This window comes from Musca autumnalis, unplaced genomic scaffold (genome assembly GCF_047663935.1).
Source record: "Musca autumnalis isolate F117 unplaced genomic scaffold, ASM4766393v1 scaffold_3, whole genome shotgun sequence".
Lineage (NCBI taxonomy): Eukaryota > Metazoa > Arthropoda > Insecta > Diptera > Muscidae > Musca > Musca autumnalis.
Window position 1 is genome coordinate 160781389 of NW_027411866.1, and position 12661 is coordinate 160794049.

Consider the following 12661-nt stretch of genomic DNA (forward strand, 5'->3'; position numbering starts at 1 on the left):
ACACATGGTGATCGCCCGGTGGACGACAGCCTATTGAAAACATATAATATATTGGACTAAAATTTTGTGTGTGAGGTACACGAAGGTTTGGGCCGAACTTGATCTAAGTATAGAGAAAATGTTAAGCTGGCAAAATTTTCAACGGAATTTCAATTTCAACCATTACTGGCACCATGATGTGGCACAGCTTGGTCGAATGAAAGTGTATATTATGGTTATGACTTTTTGATCTTTGTTCTCAAAACTGATTTCCGGTAGCGAGAATGAATGAACTTTTGCCTAATAATGCCAAAAATGACCCTAATTTCATTTAATTATTAAAAAAGGTCACGCACAAACCACTTCGATTTTTTTTTTTTGAAAAAAAAAAACACTGTGCTCTTGAAGCGAATTTAAATGGAAGGTGCTTGCACCTGTGAAGTTTTTGCGGATTCTGAAACTACAATGTTCATAGATGAGAAAAATTAAAAAAAAAATCGCAGGAGCATTTTTAGGGGTTGTTTAGGTTTTCAGGATTTTGCTTGAAACCACAAGTCCAATCTAAATGGAGCTAAAGAACATTTTGCAGCTGTGAAAATTCTCCAGGCTGTACCATTTTTGAGATGCTCAGTTTACATTTTTAGGTTTTTTATACCCTCAGCCTTTAGGGTATTTACACTTTGATACGACCAAAAATGTGCCTCATCGAAATAATGGTTTTAGACCCCAAGTATGTTTGTACGATATCCGTATCAGACAATTTTTAGTAGATCTAGCAATGTCCGTCCGTCTGTCTGTCTGTCTGGTTGGCTGGTGCGCCCGATAACTCTCGAACGGATCAATCGATTCGGTTCAAATTTTGGGTATCGAAATATTTTGTCCAGATTCCATTTAAGTTCGAAGATGGGCCATATAGGTCCACTCCTTCAAGTACCTCCCCCACAAATGTTCAAAAATTGTCGCAAAACTTGTGCGCACGATAACTCTTGTAGGGAATAACCGATTTGGTCCATACTTTGCACATCGTGTAATTTCTACCAAACATAGATTAGGTTCCAATATGGACTCAATCGGTCCACTCCTTCGGGTACCTCCCACACAACATTTCGGAATAGTTCAGTTTAGGACCTGGTCTCGAATCGCTTTGATTTTTGTTTACGCATGTTGTATTCGCTGTCCTCTATACGACGCTGTAAGTTTCATTAGGGGCAAGTCCATACTTCCTGAGAAAATAGCCTGAAAGTTACAAAAAACCCTATGACACCGTGTGTAGTGTTTGGAGCGCAAGATAACTCTCGAACGGATCTGCCGATTCGGTCCAAAATTTGGCTTTCGTAATATTTTGTCCAAACTTAGTTCAAGTTTAAAGATGGATTATATCGGTCCACTCCTTCCGGTACCTCCCCCACAGAAGTTCGAAAATGTTCGGAAAATTTGTGCGTACGATAACTCTTGAAGGGAGTAACCGATACTTTGCACATTATGAAATTTCTACCAGACTTAGATGAGGTTCCAATATGGACTCAATCGGTAAACTCCTTCGAGTACCTCCCACACAAAATGTCGGAAAAGTTCAGTTTACGACCTGCTCTCGAATCGCCTTGGTGTTTGTTGTACCATCTTGTATTCACTGTCCCCTATACGAAGGTACAAGTTTCCTCAGGGGCAAGTCCATACTTCTTGAAAAAATAGCCTGAAAGTTGAAAAACAAACCCTATGACACCATGTTTATGGGTGGAAGCGCAAGATAATTCTCGAACGGAAATGCCGGTTTTGTTTCCAAACTTAGTTTAAGTTCGTAGATAAGCCATATCGGTCCACTCCTTCAGGTACCTACCCCACAAAAGTTCAAAAATATTCGGAAAAATTGTGGGCACGATAACTCTTGATGGGAGTGATCGATCTGGTCCATACTTTACACATTCTCATAATATCTACCAGATATAGATCAGGTTCGAATATGGACTATATTTGTCCACTCCATCCATTACCTCCCACACAAAATTTTGGATAAGTTCACTTTAAGACCTGCTATTGAATAACTTTGATTTTTGTTGAAGCAACTTACATTCGCTGCCTCAATTACGATGGTAAAAGTTGTTTCAGGGGCAAGTCCATACTTCTTCAGAAAACAGTCCGAAGGGTGTAAAAACCCCCTATGGCACCCCATGGTCTATGTCGGTCCATTCCTTTAAGTACCTTTTCAGCAAAATTTTTGAACTTTAATCCTAATCAACATTTTTGTCGATTCATACTAGACCAAAATTTTTAAATCCCCTAAATACATAAGTTTTTTGTGAAAAAAAAAAATGTTTCAATTTGCACAGGCTGAGGGTATATCTCTGTCGACAAAGCCGACTGATACTTTTTTACTTGTTTTGTTCGAGAACGACCATTCATTCGTCGTTCAGTTTGTTGCAGGAAAACTTTCGATTTCAAATATCGGTAATAATATTATTAGCGAATGAATGACGATAGTTTCTACGATAGTGACGAAAAACATTTTTTTGTGGAGTTTCTTGATGTTTCTGTTATGTACTTTTTCCGTTTTTATTTCTTTGTTATGTTTGCGACTCGATATGTAATTGTCGATAAACATTGTTGTCTTGTGTTTGACAACCTACCTACCCCCCATACCAGTTGTTGATATTATTCGAATGTTTGGCACAACTTTCGAAAACAATTGTCACTGTCGAATGTTTGGCAAATCTTTTGCGTGTATACACAAACACGTTGTTCTTTTGTTCGTCAAAAGTACGAAAACGAATCATTTTCGAACATTTGGTGAATGTTTTTTCTTCACAAGAAAAATTGTTTCGGGAAAGATTTTATACTTTGAAAACTTTTTTGATTCAAAAAATAATTTTATTTTTTTGTATAAAATTCCCATTTGCTTTTTTCAAATAATTTCGATATAAATGCTACGTATAATATAAACAATAAGTGTTTATAAAGACAAAAAACATTCACCAAATGTTCGAAAATGATATCGTTTTCGAACTTTTGGCGACCAAAAAAAAAAAAAAAAAAAAACACAAGAAAACACATTTGCCAAACGTTCGAAAATGATATCGCTTACGAAACTTATGGCGAAAATTGGAAATTATCAGCAAATGGTATGGTGGGAAGTTTGTTATTATACCCTACACCACCCTGTGGTACGTGTCTTATGTGTTAGTGCATTTGTATGTAACATGCCTGCCTAAGGAAAAGAGATAGACCCATACATAGTTCCTTCTAGGGATATGCATAGAATCACTTTCTGAGTCGATTTACGCATGTCCGTCCGGCCGTTCGCAACATACAGGTCGCATTTATTGTTCGATTTGACTAAAAATTGGGGAAGGTCATTTTTCAGTCTAATGAATGAATAATGAAAACTGCTTAGATTTGGATATAGCTCCCATACATATTTTCGGCCGATTTGAGGTATTTGATGCACCAAACAAGCTGTATCTGTCCAATTTTGATGAAATTTGGAATGTGTTACGGAATTATAGATCAATGTGCCAAATTATATTAAAATAGGTTCAGATTTGGATATAGCTCCCATATAAATTTTCGGCCAATTTTTGGTATTTGGTGCACGAAAAACGTTATATATGTCTGATATCAATGAAATTTGTAATATTTGACGGATTTTGGTCTAGAAATAAGTGTGCCAAATTATATCAAAATCGGTTCAGATTTGGATATAGCTCCCATATATATTTTTGGCCGATTTTTGGTATTTGGTGCACGAAACACGTTATATATGTCCGATCTCAATGAAATATGTAATGTGTGACGGAATTTGGTCTAGAAATAGGTGTGCCAAATTTTATCGAAATCGGTTCGGATTTGGATATAGCTGCCACATATATTTTCGCCCGTCTAATTTTGTAGAAATTTGGAATGTGTGACGGTGTTTGCTCTAGAAATATATATCGTAATCTGTTCACATTTGGATTTAGCTTCCATATATATTTTACCTATTCACAGTAGTGTAGGGTATCATATAGTCGCCCCGCCCGACTTTGATCCTTTCCTTACTGGTTCTGTTTGTAACACATCGAACTTATCATTTGCGACCATAGTTTTGCCGAATTAGCTGAAATTTGACATTTGATGTTCCCAATGACCAAAAAACTTCCCCACTTAAAATTACCAAGATAGGTCTACGTTTTGGTATAGACCATATATACCGGTATCTCCCGATATAAAGTATTTTGAGGATTTTATTTAAAATTTTTGACCGAACTGGCTGTAATTTAATATTTGAGGTTTTTAGTGGTCCCGAAATTTCTCCACCAAAAATCGTCAATATAGATCTATGTTTCGAAATAGCACCCACATAACGGTTCCGCCGGATTGTCTGTGTTTTTAGGTATTTGGCTACAATTTTAACGGAACTAGCTGTAATTTGACACTTGGCGTTTTCAGCGGTCACTTCTCCACCAATATAGGACCATATATAAATGTACCTCCAGATTTTCGTTACTTTCAGTATTTTAGCTACAATTTTTAACCGAACTAGCTGAAATTTGACATTTGAGGTTCTCAGTGGTCCCGAAACTTCTCTACCAAAAATCATAGTTCCATTTGTTGGAACAGCCTCTATAGAACGCTACTTCGCAATTCTCGGTATTTTGAGGATTTTAGATACAATATTTAACCGAACTAGCTGTAATTTGACATTTGAAGTTCTCAGAGTTCCCACCACCAAAAATCGTCCGTATAGGTTCATTTTTTGGTAATCCCCCACTTAAAAGGTACCAACAGAATGAAGAAATGTTTATATTGTCATTTTGTGACCTAATTTAGGCAGTTGGGGTATCCGTGGTCGAACTATTTTCAACTAACAGGAAACTAATTTTTCCACTTTAGTTCAGAATATTTTATGATTTGGGAAACGTTCACTTTAAGACTTTGATTTTTGTTTAAGCAACTTGCATTCGCCGCCTCAATTACAACGGCAAAAGTTTTTTCTGGGGCAAGTCCATACTTTTTGGAAAACAGCCCGAAAGGAAGGTGTAAAAACCAAACACTCAAACTGATCAACAGATTTGGCCCAAAATTTAGCCTTCGTCATAGTTTGTCCAAACTTAGTTTCAATGGTATGCACTACATCTCTTGAACCAATTTGGTCTAAACTTTGGATCTCCTTATATTTTGTCCAAATTAAGTTTTACTTCTAAAATAGCCCGGTCCTCTCCTAACGGAGGGTCTGTTTGAAGATCCCTTGGATGCTGTTCGTTGTGGTCCTGTTTACAGTGATATTATGTTTTCCGTGGACACTGAAATGACTAGTAGGCGCGATATCTATCGAAAAGATATGACTCCCAAAATAAGATCCACTTCCATAATGGACTATGTCGGTCCTTTCTTTAAGTACCTCTGCCGCAACATTTCTGAATTTTAATCCTAATCCAATTTTTTTTTGCAAGTTCAAATGTCCAACAAGGGCCACAAAATTCGGAAACGACCCTGTTTGTAGATATGTTGTAGATGAAGTTTCAATTCATATAGGTTGAGGGTATATCTCTGTCGGCAAAACCGACAGATACTTTTTTACTTGTTATACCCTACACCACACTGTGGTAAGGGGTATTATGTCTTTGTGCATTTGTATGTAACATACAAAAGGAAACGAAATAGACCCATAGTTCCTTTTGGGGATATACATATAATCACTTTCTGAGTCGATTTATGCATGTCCGTCCGTCCGTCTGTCCATGTATTTTTGTTCGCAACGTACAGGTCGCATATTTTGTCCGATTCAGCTGAAAATTTGGTAATATAATTTTTTTATAGGAAGAACGCTATTGCTTCTGATTGAAATTTGGAATGCGTGACTGAATTCGGTCTTAAAATAAGTGTGCCAAATTATATCGAAATCGGTTCAAATTGGATATAGCTCTCATATATATTTTCGCCCGATCTGTCCAATTTTGATGAAATTTGGAATGTGTGACGTAATTTTGTCGAGTAATAAGTGTACCATATTATATAGAAATCAGTTCAAATTTATATATATATATATATATATATATATATATATATATATATATATATATATATAAGCTGTGTTCCAGAACTAAAAAGTTTTTACAATTTTTACGACTTTTACACATTTTACTCCAAAAACCGTTCCCGTACACAAAAAAGTTGTAAAATGTTCACTTCTCTTTAAACAAACATGGCGCTGAATGACGCTCTCTTTAAAAACTTTTTACACGACAAATTTGGGCGAGTAAAAAAATAGTAACATGGTTGCCGGCGTCTGATTGGCTGATACGCCGACTTTGACATTTGTTCCAGTTTTTTTGACGTATTTTCCATTTTTCCGTTCCTGAACTATTTCAAAAAACTTGTGTGTGACAACAAATTTTGTGCAGTTCTCTCTTTTACGAGTTTTACTATTAAAAAGTACGGGAACGACGCTATATATATATATATATATATATATCTACTATATTTTACATATTCACAGTGGTATCTTATAGTCGGCCTCGCCCGACTATGATCCTTTCCTTACTGTTTTTTTTCAAGTCCTACTCATTCTTCAGCCACAACAACGAACTGGTAATTTTTGCATCGATTGGACCAAAGATGCGGCCGTTAGAGGTTTCGTAAAAATTCACATTTGTCCCACACAAATTAATATAATTTATTGTAAAGCAAAATGATTTGTGTCTATGAATAGAAACATATAAATAAGTTTTGTTTTTCAAATGAGATTTCGGTTATAGCGTATTTGGGTAATACGGGCGCTCCAAGGGCATTGTTGTGGTAGGAAGGTGAATATTTTTGTACGTCGCGTCGTGATTTAGGTATAGCTGTAAAACCTTGAAACTACTTGAACAAATATACTTAATTTCCCTGGTCTATTTTTACATAACAAATTCGAATAATAATCTCATAGTGTGTACCATAAGTAGACATCTCAAAGTCAGATCTACAATTGTGAATTTTCTTCGTATGTAATTTGAAATCACATTCTTTACTAATTTTGCTCGTAATACTTCAACAATATTGTTATACAATTAAACCTGCTTAGGGACTTAAACCCTAAGTCTATTGTCGTTTGTAGTACTCTAACCCATTTAATGTGTACGGCTTTCACTTACGTAAATCGAAATCCAATTGTTTTTGACTTATTCCAAAGATAGTAAAAGTTTACCAAGAACAGCAACACCAACAACAACTACTCAATTCTTTGCAATTCCCAACAATTGACAAAGTCTTTCAAAGAATTACAAGACTTTAGTTGTTAGTTTTCTTTGTCGATGCCACATCCATCTCGTACTATTCACATTTAGTAGATAGGACAAAACTACTCGTAAGAGGGTGATAGCATTTGGGTGTTGTTAGCCAAATTCATTTAAACTTATAGCATCGCCAACAACGATGATAGTAAATCATTGGCGTTGTCTGCAAGACAATTATGTATATTTCGAATACAAAAAAAGTATTGCATTGTGTTTTAGTGTCAACAGAAGAAAAATATATTTTACAAAAGGCTTTTGCAAAGAAATGTGTTTGTGTTCGAAAAAATTGTTGTTAAATTAATTTAATTTGTGTTTTTTGTTATCGCGAGACAGACAAATATTCGAACAATGATAATTAAAATTGGAAACTTGTTTTATTTTCGTAATTGAAAATGGAAATAGAATTAGAGATGAGATATCTTTTGCAATAGATATATGAAAGTAACACTTCGCGTCATCAAAATTATGATAGGATTCTGATGTACTAACCCCCTGTTTTTGTAACTATTTTTTGTTCGTTCGTCTACACGTAGGAAAAAAGGCCTCTCTAACATATGTCCCAAACATAATTTGTTTGCAATCAGTCCCAAACATATGTTTAGGTCCTGCAAACAAATATAAATTTGGGTGCAAAGAAATTATAAGCTTGGGTGCAAACAAATGCAAACCCAAAAGCGAAAAAAACAAACACATGCACCAGTGGGCGCATACTGAGAGTAAGGGAGCGTAAATTTCAATGTAAAACACATTGAAATGTATGCTCGCTTGCTCTCAGTAAGCGCTCACTGGCTTTCTCTAACATATACACACATTTATAAATGGTGGTGGTTTATTGAAAGGCATAGAAATGCCAAACAATAGCAACAACAGACACATAGGTAGATAAAAAATCCAAAGAAATACATAACAGACTTTAATAAAAAGAACTGAGTGGAATAATTTATAAAAAGTCATACTTTTATGAAGAAAAAATTATATAGAAACATCGTTGAATGCTTTTCCTTAGTTGTGAAATAAAACACGTTTTCCTCAAAGTTGAAATCATCAGCGGGAAATAGGCATATGTATGTATGTACGCGATTTCTTCCTTGTCCAATAAAATATTTCCATTAACCTTTTTGATTCAATTATACAATTTCCAATTATGAAATGAATTGGGCAATAAATTTACTAAAAAGCGTCACTTCTTTAAGAAAATACAAAACACTGATTTGTTCTTTACTCAACGATTGTGTTTAGAAAACTGAAGAAAAAAGAACAACATAATATAATTTTTATATATGGGCCGATATAGCCCATCTTCGAACTTGACCTGGCTATGGGAAAAGATACTCGGGTGCAAAAATATAGCGCTCTAGCTCAATTATTGCGGGCGCTAGAGTGATTACAACAGACGGACAGACGAACATGGCTAGATCGTCTTAGAATTTTATCCTGATCAAGAATATTTATACTTTATAGGGTCGCAAATGATTAGTTCAATGTGTTACAAACAGAAAAACAAACTTAATATACCGTCCATATTATGGTGGAGGGTATAAAAACCCAGCAAAATGTTCGATGCCAAAGATGTCATTCAATCATGGGTGCATGTGAGCTGGCATGTCATCTTTTTAGCATCTTCATCATCAGATGGAATCACATTCACTTTTCGGTTTTTTCAAAAACAAAAAAAAAAACAAAAATATTTGATACGTGCTGACAGTTGTTTGCAAATATTTTTGTTCTGATGTTTTTTGGAAAAGCCGAAAAGTGAGTGTGATTCTCATTTATTTGAGAATACTAGACACTTAAAGAGTTCGGGTTTTCGCTAAAAAAGGCATCATTTCAAAAAGCTGAAAAGCCAATTGATAATTCCCTTCGCCAGGATGAAATCATGATATTGTTAGCGATCTGTAAACAAATTTTGCAACACTGTCTGTAATAGAGGATAATAAATTAAGTTAAGCCATTGGGGGAATACTCCAGCTTAAGCAATCAAATAAGATTGAATCTTCAACAATAAACAAAACAAACAAAGAAGTTAAAAAATTTTACAACGTAGGAAAAAATTACAAAAGCCAATCTTGTAGGGAATTTTCACAGCTATAAGATTTTCTCTAATCCATTTCGATAAGACATTCCCACAACACTGAACTCTTATTTTTTGGGTACAGTTTGATAGTTAAGCCCTAGACCTATATATGGCATGGATATGACATAACAAACATGGAGTGGATTATTCAAAAAAAGTATACTAACCAGGGTTTAAAAGCCAGCATCTAAAACATTAGCATTAGCTGTACACTTCAACTGCTACACAATATTCACACACACGGCTAAATAAGCAACCGAACGCATATTTATATTTGTACATTTTTGCTTATTTCGTTTTTTACGCCTAATCTTTTTTCGTTAGGCATAATCGTCAACCACGCTACATATTTAGCAGTCGGCTGACCATTCGTCGCAGCGAATTAGCCAGTATTAGTATTAAAAAAGATGTCATTTAATGTCAAAATGCTCCCATCGTATGGTAGAACCTAAAGAATATTAATTATTATTGTTTAAAAATAAAAAAAAATATATTTTGAACGGCTTCACCAAAAATTCACATGTCCTTTGAACGAAAAAGTGGAATTAATTATATCGTGATTTTGAATGCATTACACTGGTAACCCTGATCTCAAAAACAATTGTTGGCTGAAAACGTGGCTAAGCCGTTGAAACTTTGTTGCTTATTCTCTATTCTGATATGTGTTGATCATGTGTGCTGCAAAATATGAGTATGCGTTTCCGATGCTTTTTTATTAAAGCGGCAATATCAAATGGCATCAGCCTCGCTAGCAATATTTTTGTGAAATTTGTTGCTACATGTTGCCGTTGTTCATTGTTGCTAAACATATTTCGAAGAAGAAATTTTAGCAAGCAAAGCTGCAAATATTCGATGCTTTTGCTAATATGGCGTTGGCATTTTAAACCCTGATACTAACAAACAGTTTTAAATAACACTGTGCAGCAGCATTTTTGGGGGGTGGAAAATTTCATTTGGAGATGATAGCCCTTGATGAGTATACTAAGAACCCAAAAGGAAATTTTCGCCATAGGTCAAGTTTCTGGGATATCGCGCGATTAAGTTTTTGATTTTTTCCTTATAATACTTGGGAAAATAGCTCCATAACTCTGTTTGGCGTTGTTGTAGCATCGTTTTGAGGTGACATGTCTTCAGTCAAATCGATTGGCAAATCTTTTTGTAGAACATTTCATTCTTCTAACTCGATGCTTTTCATGTCCTTTTCGTCCTTTATTTATTGAACCGTAGTGAAAGTTCCACAAGATGAGATTTCAGCATCCAAATATTCTACAAAAATGTTTCTCAGAAGATTTTAGCTACGGTTCTCTTTGACAACTAATCGATTTTATCCCGTTTTCATTGTCATTTTTGACATTTATTCGGACTTGGTTCAGAATTAAACTATGTTTTGTTTTTCTGTATATTCGTTATTGGTTATCCATAGGTATATAGACATTACCAATGGGTTGCTTATGTAGACATCTGGGGTGCTTCCGAAATATTTACCACAAATAGCTCTTGTAATGATGAACATGTTAATAACAAATTTTCTTGGAGGATAGATCCGGTTATCCCAGTTTTTGAACCGGACATTCCGACATTAAACCCGAGTTTTGAACCGGTTTTAAGTAACCGATTAAACGTATATGTATACCATTAAAAAGCTTATAGAGTTGTCAATCAAATTAAATTAAGTCGCTTATGAAAACTTTGCTAGTTGCAATTCTAGAACAAAAAAACCGTTTTCTTAAACCGTTTTTAAGGAAAAATATTAGTACGCGCAAATATGGAGATCAAAGGCTGGGGGGTGGAAAATTCTTTTTGGCTATGAATTTCGATGAAGATAATATGATGAACCCGGAAGGACAGACTTTTGTGGCCCTTTTTGGATATTTAAACTTGCCTTCAAACATGTGGATTAGGAATAAACTGCACTAAGGCACAAATGTTGAACCTTTGTGGGGGAGGTACCCTTAACACCTTTCGGGCTGTTTTCCTAAGAAATATGGACTTGCCCCTGAAAAAACCTTTACCGACGTAATGGAGGTAGCGAATGCAAATCGTATCAACAAAAAGTCAAAGTGATTCGAGAGCAGGTCTTAAAGTGAAATTATCCGAAATTGTGTGTGAGAGTTACCAGAAGGAGTAGACAAATATAGTCCATATTCGAACCTGATCTATATCTGGTAGATATATAAGGATGTGCAAAGTATGGATTACATCGGTCACTCCCTTCATGAGTTATCGTGCGCACAATTTGTCTGAACATTTTTGAACTTTTGTGGGGGAGGTACCTGAAGGAGTGGAACGATATGGCTTATCTTCGAATTTAAGCTATGTTTGGACAAAATGTTACGAAGGCCAAATTTTGGACCAAGTCGTCAGATCCGTTCGAGAGTTATCTTGCGGTCCATCCACTACACACGGTGTTATAGGGGCTTTTTGCATCTTTCAGGATATTTTCTCAGGAAGTATGGACTTGCCCCTGATGAAACTTGTACCGTCGTATGGGGGCAATGAATACAAGTTGTTGCAACAAAAAGCAAAGCGATTCGAGAGCAGGTCCTAATCTGAACTTATCAGAAATTTTGTGTGGGAGGTACCCGAAGGAGTGGACCGATTGAGTTTATCAGCATTTATGCTAACAAGGGTATATACATTTTCATACGGGCAAAATGTGTCTCATCGAAATAATGGTTTTAGACCCCAAGTATGTTTGGACGAAATCCGTTTCAGACAATTTTGAGTTGATTTAGCAATGTCCGTCCGTCTATCTGTCTGTCTCGCAGGAGCGCACGATAACTCTCGAACGGATCAACGGATTCGGTAAGAAATTTGGCTTTCGTAATATTTTTTGCAAACATAGTTTATGTTCGAAGGTGGGTTATATTGGTCCACTCCTTCCGGTACCTTCCCCGCAAAAGTTCGAAAATGTTCGGAAAATTTGTACGCACGATAACTCTTGAAGGGAGTAACCGATTTGGTCCATACTTTGCACATCGTTAAATATCCAATAGACTTAGATGAGGTTTCAATATGGACTCAATCGATCTACTCCTTCGGGTACCTCCCATGCAAAATTCACTGTCACCCATACGATGGTAAGAGTTTTTTCAGGGGCAAGTCCGTACTTCTTGAGAAAACAGCCCGAAAGGTGTAAAAGAACCCTATGACACCGTGTGTAGTGGTTGGAGCACAAGATAACTCTCGAACGGATCTGCCGATTCGGTCCAACATTCGGCCTTCCAAATATTTTGTCCAAACTTAGTTTAAGTTCGAATATAAGCCATATCGATCCACTCCTTCAGGTACCTCCCCCACAAAAGTTCAAAAATATTCAGAAAAATTGTGTGGACGATAACTTTTGAAGGGAGTGATC